The sequence below is a fragment of the Rosa rugosa genome, chromosome 1 (assembly GCF_958449725.1).
Source record: "Rosa rugosa chromosome 1, drRosRugo1.1, whole genome shotgun sequence".
In the NCBI taxonomy this organism is placed as follows: domain Eukaryota; kingdom Viridiplantae; phylum Streptophyta; class Magnoliopsida; order Rosales; family Rosaceae; genus Rosa; species Rosa rugosa.
Window position 1 is genome coordinate 21,016,102 of NC_084820.1, and position 15,792 is coordinate 21,031,893.

Consider the following 15,792-nt stretch of genomic DNA (forward strand, 5'->3'; position numbering starts at 1 on the left):
AAACAACTCACACCAAATTACGGGATAAAAGCCCGCACAACTCACGCCAAAAACACGAGGAACATCTTTCGACTCGAGAATAAGGAAACATACCATGCTTCCCAAAACAATACCCTTTTCCCAAAAAGGAAATCACAAAAGTCACACCGTGACAAAATCATAGAAATCGTTAACCTAACAATTCAAATATGATTAATCGATCCAGACTGGATGAAACACATAAGCACATCAATCATACCTATCGTTAACCTAACAAATAGCATATGATTCTTAGTCCAACCTGGACAAAATACGTACCCAGGAGTCATAAGTAATCTACTTAGATCCATGAGGTACCATGGCAGACATACTAGCGCTCTAGCTTATCGTAACCACTCGCCCGGCTAACTGCGCGATTCCTTATCTCTTGCCTTGGTCACCATCAGCGACCTGTCACCATCTGTGACATATGATCTTCAGACCCCATCAAATCTCGGAATCAACCATTGGTCACCATCTGCGACCTGTCACCATCTGTGACATATAGAATATGATTCACAAGTCCTCCCAGGACATTTAAAAGAAAGAATCCCCGAAACTCTCTTTTAAAAACACGTACTCATGAGCATCAGATAGCTCCCCACTAACCCCATGAGGCACCAACAACAAATCAGTCTAACCTAGACTCACAACACATCAACACAGATAATCATTGGTCACCATCTGCAACCTATCACCTTCTGTGACTCTTGGTCTTCATACCCCGTCTGGTCTTAGAACCAACCGTTGGTCACCATCTGCGACCCATGCTTTTCAGACCCCATCTGGTCTCAAGTCAACGTTAAGCAAGTCATACCTGACCTAAAAACGTTACGACCATCTAGTTCCGGCTTTCCCCATCCCTGCTCACCATCTGTGACTCTTGGTACATGGACCAATACATTTAAAATGAGTCACGCTTGACTCCAAAATGTAACATCAAAACTCAATACTTTTCAAACAATAGAAAACATCTTTTTCCACAATATTGTTTCAATGAAAAGTCGCATTCAACAATAATATGAACCCATCATGCATATTATTCATCACACATCATCCACAAGAATATATATATTTCACGTAAATATATATATACGTAGTCATTCGCTCAGGAATGCCTACTAATACCAACTATAGTTTGCAGTTAAATAATTAACGCCAAAACAATAATGGTAATTCCGTTCATAATGAACCTTGTGAGATTACTCACCTCAAATTCCCGCTGCGTCTTCAACAAGGAACAAAGCGGCCAATCCGCCAAATAACCGTCCAAATACTTCGTCAAGTACCTAATCACAAACGGTTTCCACTTAGTAACAATTCACATTTGATTTAAGTCCGAAACCCCTGTTTTGAACTAAAATCCCCAAAGTGGCGCCAATCAAGGCGAAACCACATCCGAGACCTCCCAAAGTCTCCGGAATACTTCTACGATCGATATGCCAAAACCACAAGTCGATCGGAAGCTCGAATCCTCACGGATCGAAACATCGAACGGTCCGAAACCGTAAAAATCACAACATGCTCATACGATCTCCAAAAATTACAAACAATATATCGAAATGCTCGTATCGACGAGTAGATCGAACTCAGGAACATAAACTATCCCTGAGGTGGCCGGAAACCGCCGGAAAACACCACCACAGTGGCGGCACCGCCGCCAAACCAAACTCGGAATTTGACAAAACTCCCAACACCAAAGTTCTTCATCTCAACCCCAATTTCAACTTTCATAACTACAACAACGTCCAAATATGAACCAATCGATCGAATTTTACCTTAGAAGCCGACGGATCCGATGAACCCTAGTTTTGAATTCGCTCCAATTCGATCTCCACAAATGAAATCGATGCAAGCCACCTTGGGGGAAATGATCTACGTCCCTTGAAGTGCAGAATCCCTTTTGGAACTACCGCCAAAGGTGGCCGGAGCTGGGAGAACGAAGATCGGCAAATAGAGGCGATTCCGAACTCTACTCGGGTTTTTCTCGACGTTGTAGCACGAGCTGCAGCTCGACCCACCCTCGATTGCTTCCACAGACGTGTAGAGGGCAGCAAGGCGAACACAACCCGCCTTGGATCGAGTCCTATGGTGGCCGGAGGAGGAAGAACGAAGCCGGCGAAGTGGAGGGTGCGACGCAGGCTCGGGAGAGAAGTGACCGAGCTCGGGTTTCCATTTTGGGAAATCTGGGCTCTTTTGCAATTTCCGGATTTTTTTGTCCTTTTATACCAAAATGGAAAGTTTTTCCGAAGCCCATAACTTCTTCATACGAACTCCGATTCTCGCGTTCCGCATGTCCACGAACTCGTATCGACGTGCTCTACAACTTTCGTGAAGGAAGTTTTCGGAGAATCTCAACGTATCAAAAGTCAACCTTGAAACCCCCCTAATCCCACACTTTACGAATAAAATTCGTCCGAAACACTTCCGCTCCTTCCACGAGCCACGAAACCGTCCGATACCCACAATTTAAATTCCGGAAAATCCTCGGAAAGTAAATACGAAATTCCGGGGCATCACATATATAATGTCAAATAGGTTGTGAAACTTGTGTTTCCTTTATGTTTGTTTGGAATAAAGAATGAATACTAGTGTACTATGTGATAAAGACTATGTAATATATGCTTCCGCTGGAATTTTGAGATCTTGTTATCTAGTTTTAGTTCACGATTTATTTATTTTTTTGTCACATTTTGGTTATAGAAATATTAGATCTATAATTAAGATGTGATTCACACCTTAACTCGAGATTAGAAAATTAGCTCGAGTCAGGGCGTGACAAATAACCCCTAGAACGAATCTCGACCACCCTCGTCTTCTTCAATCAAACGATCAAATTAAGCAGCTTTCTCAATCTTTCACTCTAAATCGATCAGAGCTTTTGTGAGACTTAAAGAAACAGAGGAGGAGGACGAGGTTTGATCTAGGATGATTCAATATCTCTCTCTTTGTCTTTGTCCTTCTCTCTCTCTCTCTCGAGCTCTCTCACTCACGGACTCACTCTCAGAATATTACACGCCAACCAACTTCTTATATATAAAATAGTTATGGAATGCTAATCTACACACATTGTATATACTTGCTACAAGTCATGGACTACAAATGGACATTGTTTAATCCATAATCTCTACCTTTGCCACTACCATTAAGCAAAAACAAATCAAATTAAGCATCAGGCCGGAGAGTCCACAACCTCCACTGCCGACTGGATCTCCGAGACAATCCAAGGCGGATCCTTACCTCACGTCGACCTCCACACCGGAACGAATGGCTGGGCTTGGCGGAGAGCTTGGCGGTTGGCGGTTCCATCCAGTCTGACTTGGCGTATCCGATCTGACTCGACGTATCGACAATCCGAGGAGGAGGTGTTTGGACCCAAAATAAGCATTTTGGCCTGACAAGACGTGTCTTGGAGAAATTGAGTCAATGTCAGTGGCTCAAGCTATATATTGTCGACAAGTTCGAAATATATATTTAGAGGCTAAATAAAGCCTACTATGAAAGCATGGAAGCATGGAAACATGAAAAGTCAACTTTAGCACATTTTCCTACTTCGGCTAGGAGAAACCGAGCTAAACAAGGAAGGAGGGGCGGAAGACTGACCAAATGAACTTGAAATGATCTGAAACTCTGTAGATCCATTCTAGACAGCCCAAGGATCATTTCTTATGAAGAGTGCCAGAGCGTTTTTTGAGTGGAAGGCCTTCAAACAATCAGCCCAATTTTCTACAGAAGCAAAACTGGAAAACTGGACCTGTAAGAGGTCCAGCAGCATTTTCGGCCCAACCACATAGAATAAAAATCTGAAAATTTTTCAGGATGATCTACACTCATAGTGGAACATTTCATATGAAGAAGTCGAAGGCATATAATGAAGTCTTGTTGGAGAAATAATTGAAGGAATAAAGGGGCAGAAACTGACCTAAAACCAGCTCAATATTCACATGTTCATGTTTCCTACCCACATGAAGAAAGCTAGATGCTTTTCTCTTTTTCCTTGGATATATTTTTCTTCTACAATCTCTTTAATAGATCATCACCACTTCCATGTTGCTGCACCTTCATGCTTTGCTTTCATTTCATCTTTTCTCTATCTTTTCCATATTTTACAAGTGAACTTAGATCTACTTTCATTATTTTTCTTCCACTCATCATTTCACTCTTCTTTTTCTTCCCTATATAAACACCTTCTCCTCTCATTCTAACATACACATTCACAACACAACAACAACATCTCTAAGATGATCTAAGTTCTCTCTAGAGCAAACCTCTCTAAGAGCAACTCCTCTCCTTCTCTTTCTCTTAGCGGTGATCACACTCCTAGTCCTAGTCTTCTCAGAAGCCGACTTTCAGTGCCACCAAACCCTCTGTCAACGTGCTTCGGTCCTAGTCTCCTCGGGAGCCGACGGTAGTGCCGCGACCACAACGGTTACAGAACCAGCCAAGCAAGGGTAACGCCCTAGCAACCCAGCCAAGCTAAAGTCACGCTTTAGCAAGTTCTCCTCACTTCCCGGTGGTTCTCGCTCTGCTCGATCTACAACATCGAGTATCGATTGTGATTTTCAAGAAGCTCAGCAAAAGTCCTCACCACGAGGCAGAAAGAATCCCCATGACGAGGTTGGTGCTCTCCTCGTCTACAATCGCTTGAAAAGAAGTCAGGTCAAGGGACATCCCCGACGACCGCACCCGAACGGTGCTGGCACGCCCGCGCAGAAAAGAGACTGTTGACCAGCTGCAGCAAAATTGGAGCCAAACAGGAGGTGCAAAGTATTGTCAGAAAGGAATCAAGGTAGTGGTTTGTTGCTGGTTTCTTTGTGGATAATGTGGCCAACTACATGTGGGTAGACCTGGGAGGGATCTAGAGGGAGGAAGGTGGAGTTTCCGGAGGATATGGCGGCGGAATTGGCTTCGAATTGAAATCGAAGCTCTGAGTTTGGCATATCATATAACAAAGCTCTTAAAAAAAAGACATAAGGAAGAAGAAGTGGGGAAGGTTGCAGAGGACATGGAGGGAGGTTTTTGGAGAAGAGAGAGCTGAAAGAAGGAGGAAGGAAGAAGAAGAAGAAGAGATAAAGAGGCCAAAAAAAGAAGTAAGGGTATAATGGACTTTTTGACGCGGAAGGATTGCCACGTCAGCAATTTAACGGAGTTTTTGAACGGAGAGTAACGGAATGGACCTATTGGTCCAAAATTGAGAGATGAGGGAGTAAACGTGTGAAATTAAAAAGAGAGGGACTGAACTATTTTTTCCCCGAAAGTTCATGGAGTAAACAGTATTTAAACCCATATATATATATATATATATATATATATATATATATATATATATCGGGCCCGTTCTGAAGCGGACGTCCGCACTTCGCTAAAGTGCGGACGTCGACGCAGCTGAGGAGTTCCAGGTGGCAGCTTGCAGGAGGGAGGCCGGAGGCATCCCGGACGATTCTGTGCAGCGTTTGAGGTTGGAGGAGGTCGGGTTTGCAGGTTCTGGGCAGCAACCAGACCTACATTTGCAGGTTTTGTGCAGCGAGCTGCAACCCCGTCGCCGTCGACTCCACCGACTGCAGACCGCTCCGTCCGATCCCTGGCGTCAGTCAGGCAAGCCCAGTCGCTCCGTCGCGCCCCGAGCCGAGCTGCAGCGTCGACGTCCGCACTTTAACAACAGTGCGGACGTCCTCTTTGGAACGGCTTCGTAAATATATATATATATATATATATATATATATATATATATATATATATATATATATATATATATTTATTAGTTACCTATTCTAGAGATATGTTATTTAATGTCTTGACTATAAGGTAGTAGACGTGATTTTCAAGTTCTAAAATATTAATGCCTACCGATGTTTTTATTTTAATTTATTTTTTATGCTATGAGTTTCATTGGTTACCTATTCCAAATGTATGATATATAGTGATGTTCATTGATATGTTGTTTAATAATGCGATTTTTTTTGATACCTTGTCAAGAGGTATATAGTTTTAGATACGTCATTTTTATGTGATTTATTAGTTACCTATTCTAGAGCTATGTTATATAATGTCCATCCTGGCTATAAGGTATGTTTAATGTCATGACTATAAAGGAGTAGGCGTGGCTTCCAAGTTCTTAAAATTTAATGTCTACTGACCTTTTATTTTATTGTTATTATTTTTTGTGTTATGAGTTCCATACTTATACCAAATGTACAGGATTTAGTGAGGTTCATAGTTATGATGTAGGTTGTATTACACTATGAGTTTACCTTGTAAAGAGATATATAGTTTTAGATATCTCATTGCTATGTGATTTATTGGTTACATATTCTAGAGGTATGTTATTTAATATGAGGACTATAAGGTACGGATAATGTTATGAGCTAGGTTATCATCACAAATGATACATGAACTTATTCTCTATCTTATCGATGACACCTGAATTTTAATTTTGATCACAACCAGTACATAAAATTTTCTATTTCATTTCAAATGGTACATATCACCAACTTCCGTTAATATTCTGTTAAAAGCTGAAGAGGTAGGTTGTTTTATGCTATGAGTTGTTTTCAATACCTTGTCAAGAGGTATATAGATTTATTAGTTACCTATTCTAGAGATATGTTATTTAATATCTCGGCTAGAAGGTAGTAGACGTGATTTTCAAGTTCTAAAATAATAATGCCTACCGATGTTTTTATTTTAATTTATTTTTGTATGCTATGAGTTTCGTTGGTTATCTATTCCAAATGTATGATATATAGTGATGTTCATGGATATGTTGTTTAATGATGAGTTTTTTTTCTGATACCTTGTCAAGAGGTATATAGTTTTAGATATGTCATTTCTATGTGATTTATTAATTACCTACTCTAGAGCTATGTTATATAATATTCGTTCTGGCTATAAGGTATCTTTAATGTCATGACTATAAAGTAGTGGGCGTGACTTCCAAGTTCTTAAAATTTAATGTCTACCGGCCTTTTGTTTTATTATTATTAATTTTTTTTTTTTTATGTTATGATTTCCATTGATTACTTATACCAAATATACAGGATTTAGTGAGGTTCATAGTTATGAGGTAGGTTGTATTATGCTATGAGTTTACCTTGTAAAGAGATATATATGCTACGTGATTTATTGATTACCTATTTTAGAGGTATGTTATTTAATATCACAACTAGAAGGCATGCATAATGTTAGGAGCAAGGTTATCATCACAAATGGCACCTTAACTTATTTTTTATTTATTGATGGTACCTGAGCTTCAATTTTGATCACAACCAACACTTAAACTTTTCAATTTTATTTCAAATGGTACATACAACTAACTTTCGTTAATGATATGTTAAAAGTTGACATATGAAAAGCACATGACCTATTTTCAAGAGTAGTTTGATGAAAATACCCATTAAATAATTTTATTTACTAAAAAAAAAATCTTAAATAATATTTTAATCAATTAATATGTTTTTTTTATTAAATAAAGAACTTATATACGACAACTAGTCTATTATGAGTTAAACTCACGACCTCTCACTTATAAATGAGAGACTTATGCTACTAGACCAAATGATACTGGACTGCTCAATTACTATGTTAATATAAATAGAAGTTCAATTCAAAATAGAAATTAAAAAGTATCTCTACACCCTCTTATGAAAATAAAAATTTCAAAACAAGATCTCATTAATTAAAAATTAATTTGTTTAATAGATCCAAACAAAACATTTCAAATAAATAACCACTAGGGATAGTGGGGTGGTAGAAGGTCTCAGTCTGGAACCCTCAGGTCTGGCTTTCGAATCCCCATGAGGCCTTGGTGGCCAGCTAATGGGTGCTTAATGCCCCGTGGCGTTCGGAAGAGATTAGTCCGGCTCTGCTAGGATACCCCCTGAAGGGTGTGTGTATTGCTAAATTTCTAACGCTAACCTCCCCCAATCAAAAAAAAAAAACATTTCAAATAAATCTATAAAATATTTTTATTTTTGGACAAACTATAAAACATTTAAAACCAAAAACTTATCAAAATTTTCGTAATTCACTTTTTCTCTTGTCATTCCTATTATTTATTGAAGTTGAAAGTTTTTCTTTCTTTTTAATAGTCTCATTTTTATAGCCATAGTATAAGTAAAAATAAGTGATATTACAAAAAAAAAAAATTTACAAATTTATACTTGAAAATGAGCCACATTTTAGGTGCATATTAGGGTGTGTCCTGTAACGTTTTATGAAACTATTTTTGTAATACTGGATTGTATAATGAAAACAGGGAATCAAACTACCAGTTTTTAAGATGTAAATACATGTTCGGCACAAGTATTTCAAAATTTGAAATATTAAAAACATATCTATCATTTCAAAAAAAAAAAAAATCTGTAGCACTCAGTTTATACAATCTGAAGCTCTATTTTTTTTTCTTCAAAGGGAAAAAATCATTTTTAGTTTTTCCTCAGTAATCTTGAAAGATTGACTATTTTGTTTGTATTGATCATGAATCCTTTATTGGTTGTTATGAGAAAAGAAACAAAATATTGTGAAGGAGATTGAACAAGAAGAACCAATTTCCTCAATTTTGTCTATAAAATATATCATATGAAATTGCAAGCTCCTAAATCTTTAGTTCAAAACGATAATTCAATCAAATGTCTCAACCTTAGTTGTTAATTCCTCTAGCCCATGAGATAATCTAATTATATTGAAGCATAAAATGCCGAAGCTTTCACCCTAAATCATCCATATAAATTAGATCTTACACATGAAAGAGGAATTTTTTAAATCCTTCATTTTTCTCCACTGCATGATTCTGCAAGTTTCAATTGATTGAAAAAGACGGGGAAGAAGAAAGTTAAAACAACAGATAAAGTAGATGAGATCATGAGAAGAGAGAATAAGTCTCAATGGAAATTGTGGGAGACAAAGATCGAAAGAGAGCGAGAAGAAGAGTTTGTGGATCTATGTGCTTAAAAGTATAAAAATAAAAATAAATCACTTTCTCTAATTATAGGGTGGGTTGTTTTCAGGAAACAAGGAAAACGTCAAAAAGTCATTTCCCATATTTATTCATAGTTCCTGAATTGTTTCCTAAAATTTGTTTTCCCTATTTTTCAAATTTAATGCACCGAACGCAAATTACATAAGTATTTGAATTTGTAAAATAAAAAACAGTATCTCAAAATGATACCAAACGGGCCCTTAGTTTTTAACGGAACATTAACGGAAGTTAGTGATAGGTATAATTTGAAATGAAATCAAAAAGTTCAGGTATTGGTTGTGATCAAAATTGAAGTTTAGTACTATCTATAAGATAGAGGATAAGTTCATGTACCATTTGTGATTTATGAGTTTTTTTTTTTTTATGCCTAGTCAGGAGGTATTTACATTGCCGGTGTAGTTTTACGTTATGGTGTCATACCTAGAACTACTCTTGGCTTTCCAAATAATTGTCATACTCTCTTTAATCTTTACTGATTTTTGTTAACGTTGTTCTACGAATGTCTTAATTTGCTTGGTCAATATAAATGTTTCAATCTTATATAAACATGTTTTATTTGTAAATTGCATTACCTGAGAATTTGGTTGGTGATGATATGATATTCAATATACCTGAGAACATGGTATATGCTGATTGATGAAATAAAATATTCTTTCCGCAAGCGCTTCAAGAAAGCCTATCTAAAATATTCGATATAAATCAATTTGGAAAGTTAAAAATTGGTTTAGCTAATAATGATTTTACTGGAAAAAAAATTTGTATCTAAATGGCTTTAAAATGTGGATTTACTTAGGTAATGACTCTTTCTGGCAACCTCACTAAGGGAGTAAGGGCGAATTGTTTATGTGTATTATTGCTGAACCATTAGTGAACTGACAATTGTCCATTCAAAAATAATGGTAAACCTTAGTAAAATGGAATGTTTACAAATATACCTAGCAAAGATTTTGAAAAAGGAAAAAGAATCAAGGATAAAATTAGAAAAAAAAAAATTAATAGCTATTTAGATCTCCTATTATATTTAAGTGGTAGGTAAAAACCTAGCAACCACTCTGTTAGGGTTGAGATTGAAAATCCTTATTGTTCAATCTAGAATTTCATCCATGATTATGGATGCCTTCCCCTTCTTAAGGCTTGATCGGAAGTCATTAGATCAGAGGCGGTTTGGATTCTGCTTCTTCTTCCTTCTCCTCGTTGGTTGGGCAGTAGACTAAGGATGAGGGCTGCGAGATCTTGATGTGGATGGGTGGCGGAGCGCGTTGGTGTGGAAGGGCAAAGTTGGTGCTGGTTGGAGTTGATTATCCTGCATTGGCACAATGGCTAGTGGTTTAGTGCTAGTATTGAGGTTGTTGACAAAGGCCACCTGGCTTTGTGGTTAATTGCGTGCTGTTGTTGGAGGCTTTGACGTGAGTGGCGACGACAACGTCGATGGTGTAGCTTCAGCCAGTGTTTTGGTGGCGGTTGACTTGACGATAGAGGCAGCGGCTCTGGCGATGGCGGTGGAGGTAGTACTGTGGAGGTGGTGCATAGATGGACCGGTGCCAATAGTAATCTTAGTTAGGTTTCAAGCCCTGTTTGGGTTTGGGACTAGGGATGGTAATGGGGCTAGTTGGGCATGGGGATCACAATACCATCCCCATCCCCCGGGTGATTCTTCATCCCCATCCCCGCCGCAATCTCCCAATAAAAATATATTGGGGATTTCCCCGTCCCTATCCCCACTGGGGACTAGGCCTCCAAACCTGTCCCAAATCCCCAATAAGAATTTAATAAATAAAACCATTTTTTTCTCATATTGCCTTTTTTTAAATCAAAATCTACAACAAATAAAATTAAAACATGACTAAATTCGCCTAGTACCATTTGGTCTAGTGGCATAAGTCTCTGTGATTTTGATTCACGATAGACTAGTTGTTGTACGTGAGTTGTTTATTTGATTAAAAAAATGATTAAATTCATCAATCATAATTCAGTGAATGCAAAAGTCAACAAGCAGCCATTTATATATGGTAAAAGTGTAGCCATAAAAGTAAAGTAGTAAATGTATATATGGTGCATTTATGAAGTTAGAGTTTATATGGTGTCTTTTATATTTTAAAAGTGTAGCCATTAAAGTAAAGTAGCAAATATATATATTTGTGATTTATATTATAAAAACTAAATTAATATAAATTAAAACGTATATAAATTAATATAAGTATATACTATGGGTGCGTCTATTATGTAGTACCCCGGAAATTCGTTATTATTTTCCGTAATCTAATTTGTGGTTTTTGGACGGTTTCGTGACTCGTCGACGGAGCGGAAATGTTTTGGACGAATAATTATTCGAAGAATATGGTTTTAGGGGGGATGCAAGGTTGAGTTTTTATACGTTGGGTTTCTCCGAAAACTTCCTTCAAAAAAGTCGTAGAGCGCGTCGATACGTGTTCATGGACATGTGGAACGCGGAAATCGGAGTTCGTATGAAGAAGTTATGGCCGTCGGAAAAAGTTTTCATTTTGGTATATATGGGATTTTTCATGAAATTATTTCATAAATTCCAACTTTCCTTTTTCGAAAATTTTTCTCTCTCTTCTCTCCCGAACCCGAGTCACCCCGCCACCTTCGTCGGTCGATTTCTTCGCCGTCCGGCCACCATAGGATGCCAAATTAAGTGGATTCTCTTCGCCTCATCCTCCTCTAGAAGTCTATGGAAGGATTGAAGAGAGATTCGAGCTGTGGAAGGAGCTACCTCGACTGGAAGAGACTGCGGCGGAGCTGAAATCGCCTTGATCGGAGTCGGCGATTCCGGCCACCTTTGCCTGTGATTCTTGAGGGCTTTTGGAGCCCAGAGGACGTAGAAGCTTGCTCCTAAGGTGGCTTGCAACGATTCAACTTGTGGAGATCGAATTTTGGAAATTGGGATTCTAGGGTTCATCGGAATTCAAAGATTTCGAGGTAAATTCGGCCAAATGGCTTTGATTCAGACTTTGTGCTAGTTATGAATGTTGTAATTCGAGTTGAGATGAAGATCTTTTGTTTAGGAAGTTTGGTCAAATTCTGACTTTGGGCCGGCGGCGGCTCCGCCACTGTGGTGGTGTTTTCTGGCTGTTTCCGGCCACCTCAGGGATATTTTCTGTTTCTGATTTCGATCTACTCGTCGATACTAGAATTTCGATATACAATACGTAATTTTTGGAGATCGTATAAGCATGTTAGGGTTTTTGTGATTTCGATAGTTCGATTATCGATCCGTGAGGATCCGACTATCCGATCGACTTGTGGTTTTGTCACATCGATCGTAAAAGCATTCCGGAGACTTTGGGTGGTCTCGGATGAGGGTTCGCCTCGATTGGCGTTACTTTCAGGGTTGTATTTCGATTTGGGGATTCTAACTTTAATCACTTGGTGATTCGTATACTAATTTGAGACCATTGGTGATTAGGTGCTTCTCAAGGTGATTTGGACGAGTTGTTGGTGTGAGTATTAGTTCGGTTCTGTATAGAAGACGCAGCAGGATTTCGAGGTGAATAATCTCACAATGTTCATTTACGAACGGGTTACCTTATTGTTTTGATAGTTATTTAGTTAACTGCAAATTATAGTTGGTATTATGCTACGTATATATATTTACGTGAAATATATGTGTAGGTGGATTTGTGTGATAAAACAATAATTGTGGGTGCGTTCATTTTATTGTTTTCGGTGTGGCTTTTCGTGAAACAATATTTTGTGAAAGGGTTGATTTCTATTGTTTTGAAAAGTGTTGTGTATTGTGAAACATTTTTAGTTCGCGGGTGGGTTATTAAATGTGGGTCTTGTACCAGGAGTAATTGATAGGGATCCATTACGGGGAATCTTTTATTTTATATTCGTGTAACATTTTTGGTCCAGTGTGACTCCTTTAAATGTTTTGGTATTTATACCGTGGATCCAAAAACTTACGAGTTGAGGATCGTGGATCACGAAATGTGATCGTGGGTTGAAATATCGGAACTTCACGCCTTTGGCCGAGCTAGTGGATACTATCAGTTAGAGCTCTAGTATGTCCGCCGTGATTTGTTTCTTGATTGAAACGTGTGGGTTTATCCCGTGATTTGTGTGATTTGTTTCTTGATTGAAACGTGTGGGTTTATCCCTTGATTTGAGTGAGTTGTTTCTTGATTGAAACGAGTGGATTTATCCCGTGATTTGTGTGAGTTGTTTCTTGATTGAAACGTGTAGGTTTATCCCGTGATTTGTGTGATTTGTTTCCTTGATTGAAACGTGTGGGTTTATCCCGTGATTTTGTGTGGGTTTATCCCGTGATTTGTGTGAGTTGTTTCTTTGATTGAAATGTGTGGGTTTATCCCGTGATTTGTGTTAACTACATCAAAATATTTGCAATACTTTTTGTGAACACAGAAAGTAAAAATTTAAAACACGAAAGAAAAATCTCAATATCTTCTTCATTGTTCATAGTTGTTAACTAACAATCTTTTGACATAGATTGAAATAGATGAACATTGAAGCAGAAAGAAAAAATTTAAAAAATGGAAATAAATTAGATTATGATTTTGTTTGGGAACTTTAATATATTATAGTTTTTTTATTGGTATAAATTAAATGCGAGATTTTCATTAAAAAAAAATCTCTTTTAATTGGACATGTCATATAAGGATGTTCTTGGAAATAGAAATGAGTTATTTAAGTAAATTTAGTAATTGAAATTGGTGTAATGAGCACTTGGAATCGCATCCGATGGTGGCCGGAGGAGGAAGAACGAAGCCGGCGAAGTGGAGAGGAGAAACCGGGCTCGGGAGAGAATGGGTTTCCGTTTTTGGAAATCTGGCCTTCTTTGCAATTTCTGGAAAATTTCGTCCTTTTATACCAAAATGGAAAGTTTTTCCGAAGCCCATAACTTCTTCATACGAACTCCGATTCTCACGTTCCGCATATCCACGAACTCGTATCGACGCGCTCTACAACTTTCGTGAAGGAAGTTTTCAGAGATACCCAACAAATAAAAAGTCAACCCTCGCGCCCCCCCCTAAAATGACGCTTCTTGAATAATTATTCGCCCGAAACACTTCCGCTCCATCCACGAGCCACGAAATCGTCCAATAACCACTAATTAAATTCCGAAAAATCCTCGGAAAATAAATACAAATTTCTAGGGCATCACAATGGGGATCACAATACCATCCTTGCCTCATCCTCAATCTTAGATAGCAAGGATTGGGGATCCCCATCCCCATCCCCATTTGACCCCGAATCCTGCCCTTATTAGGGGTGGGTATCCAATGGAATTCCGCCCTGCGGGGGATTTTTGCCATCCCTATTTGGGACTGGTCTTGGTAGGGCCTATTTTTTTGGTATGGTTTTTTTCTTTACTGAGAAGGAAGGAACTCTTATGGAGGAGGCTGCAGAAGGTGGTGGCATTTGCCTTTTGATATGGCACCAAGCTCAACTCTTGCTTGAGATATGTCACCAAGAAGATTCACTTCACCTGTGCCTTTTGAATTTTTTTTTTTTAATTTTTATTTATAGGGGTGCTTTTTCATTTCTCATGTGTGATGTTGAACAATTTTTGGATGTGCTCCGTTGTTCCTTAGAAAGGTAGAATTGTTTAGGTAATGGTGTTTCTAACAACCACGGGGTGACGGGGGTAAATCATTATGTATGATTTCGCTAATCAATAAAAGAGTTGACAGATTTCTTCAAAAAAAAAAAAAAAGGATAAAACTAATTGTAATAAGAGTAAAAATTGTAAATAGTCCTTGTGGTTTGAAGTGATGCTCAAAATTAATTTTATGGTTAAAAAAAATTAATTTTACCCCTGTGATCTGCAAAACTAATTGATATTGGTCCAAATGCTATTTTTCACAAAAAAATCTGTCATGTGCAAGGATAAACTTGTCATTTCAATTTAAAATAGTAAAAGAGATCAAACTAAATAGTATTTGAAAAATGAAACAAAAAAAATAGGAGGTTGTGGAGTTCTGTTTTTTATTTATTTTTAATTTCATTTCCTATAAAATTTCTAATTTTTTTTTATTGAGATGACAAACTTATCCTTACACATGGCAAAGTTTTGTCATAATTAGCTTTTGGACCAACTTTGATCAATTTTGCAAATCACAAGGGTAAAATTAAAATTTTGAAACCACAAGGTTAATATTGAGTATCACCCCAAATCACAACGACCATTTCTAACCCATGTAATAAATTGGAAAAACAAAGAATTGTTGTAACCCATTTTATTTTAAGAAACAAAAAAGAGAAGTTAGAATTCAAATTTCAATGAGTAGCAACAATGTCTAAAATGAAAGACCAGTTATTATCTCATATTACTTTTCACTATCCAATGGATAAATCAGCAATATAGGAGAAAACAAAAAATATTAGTTATACAACAACGCTCTACAAGAAATGTTTGCTTACATGGATTAGGTATAGATTAAATTTTAAAAAAAAAATACGTACAAGTTTTTCCTAATATATGTTTAAAAATTTTGGTGTATATCTAATTTTCTCAAAAGGGTGCGGCTATTGCCACCCTACCATTTTCTTAGTTCACCCTACAAATATTTGAATTATTGAAAGACTATATTACCCAAGTGCAAAATGACTAATAAATGTTTGCTTACATGGATTAGGTATAGATTAAATTTAAAAAAGGAATACGTACAAGTTTTTCCTAATATATGTTTAAAAATTTTGGTGTATATCTAATTTTCTCAAAAGGGTGTGGCTATTGCCACCCTACCATTTTCTTAGTTCACCCTACAAATATTTGAATTATTGAAAGACTATATTACCCAAGTGCAAAATAA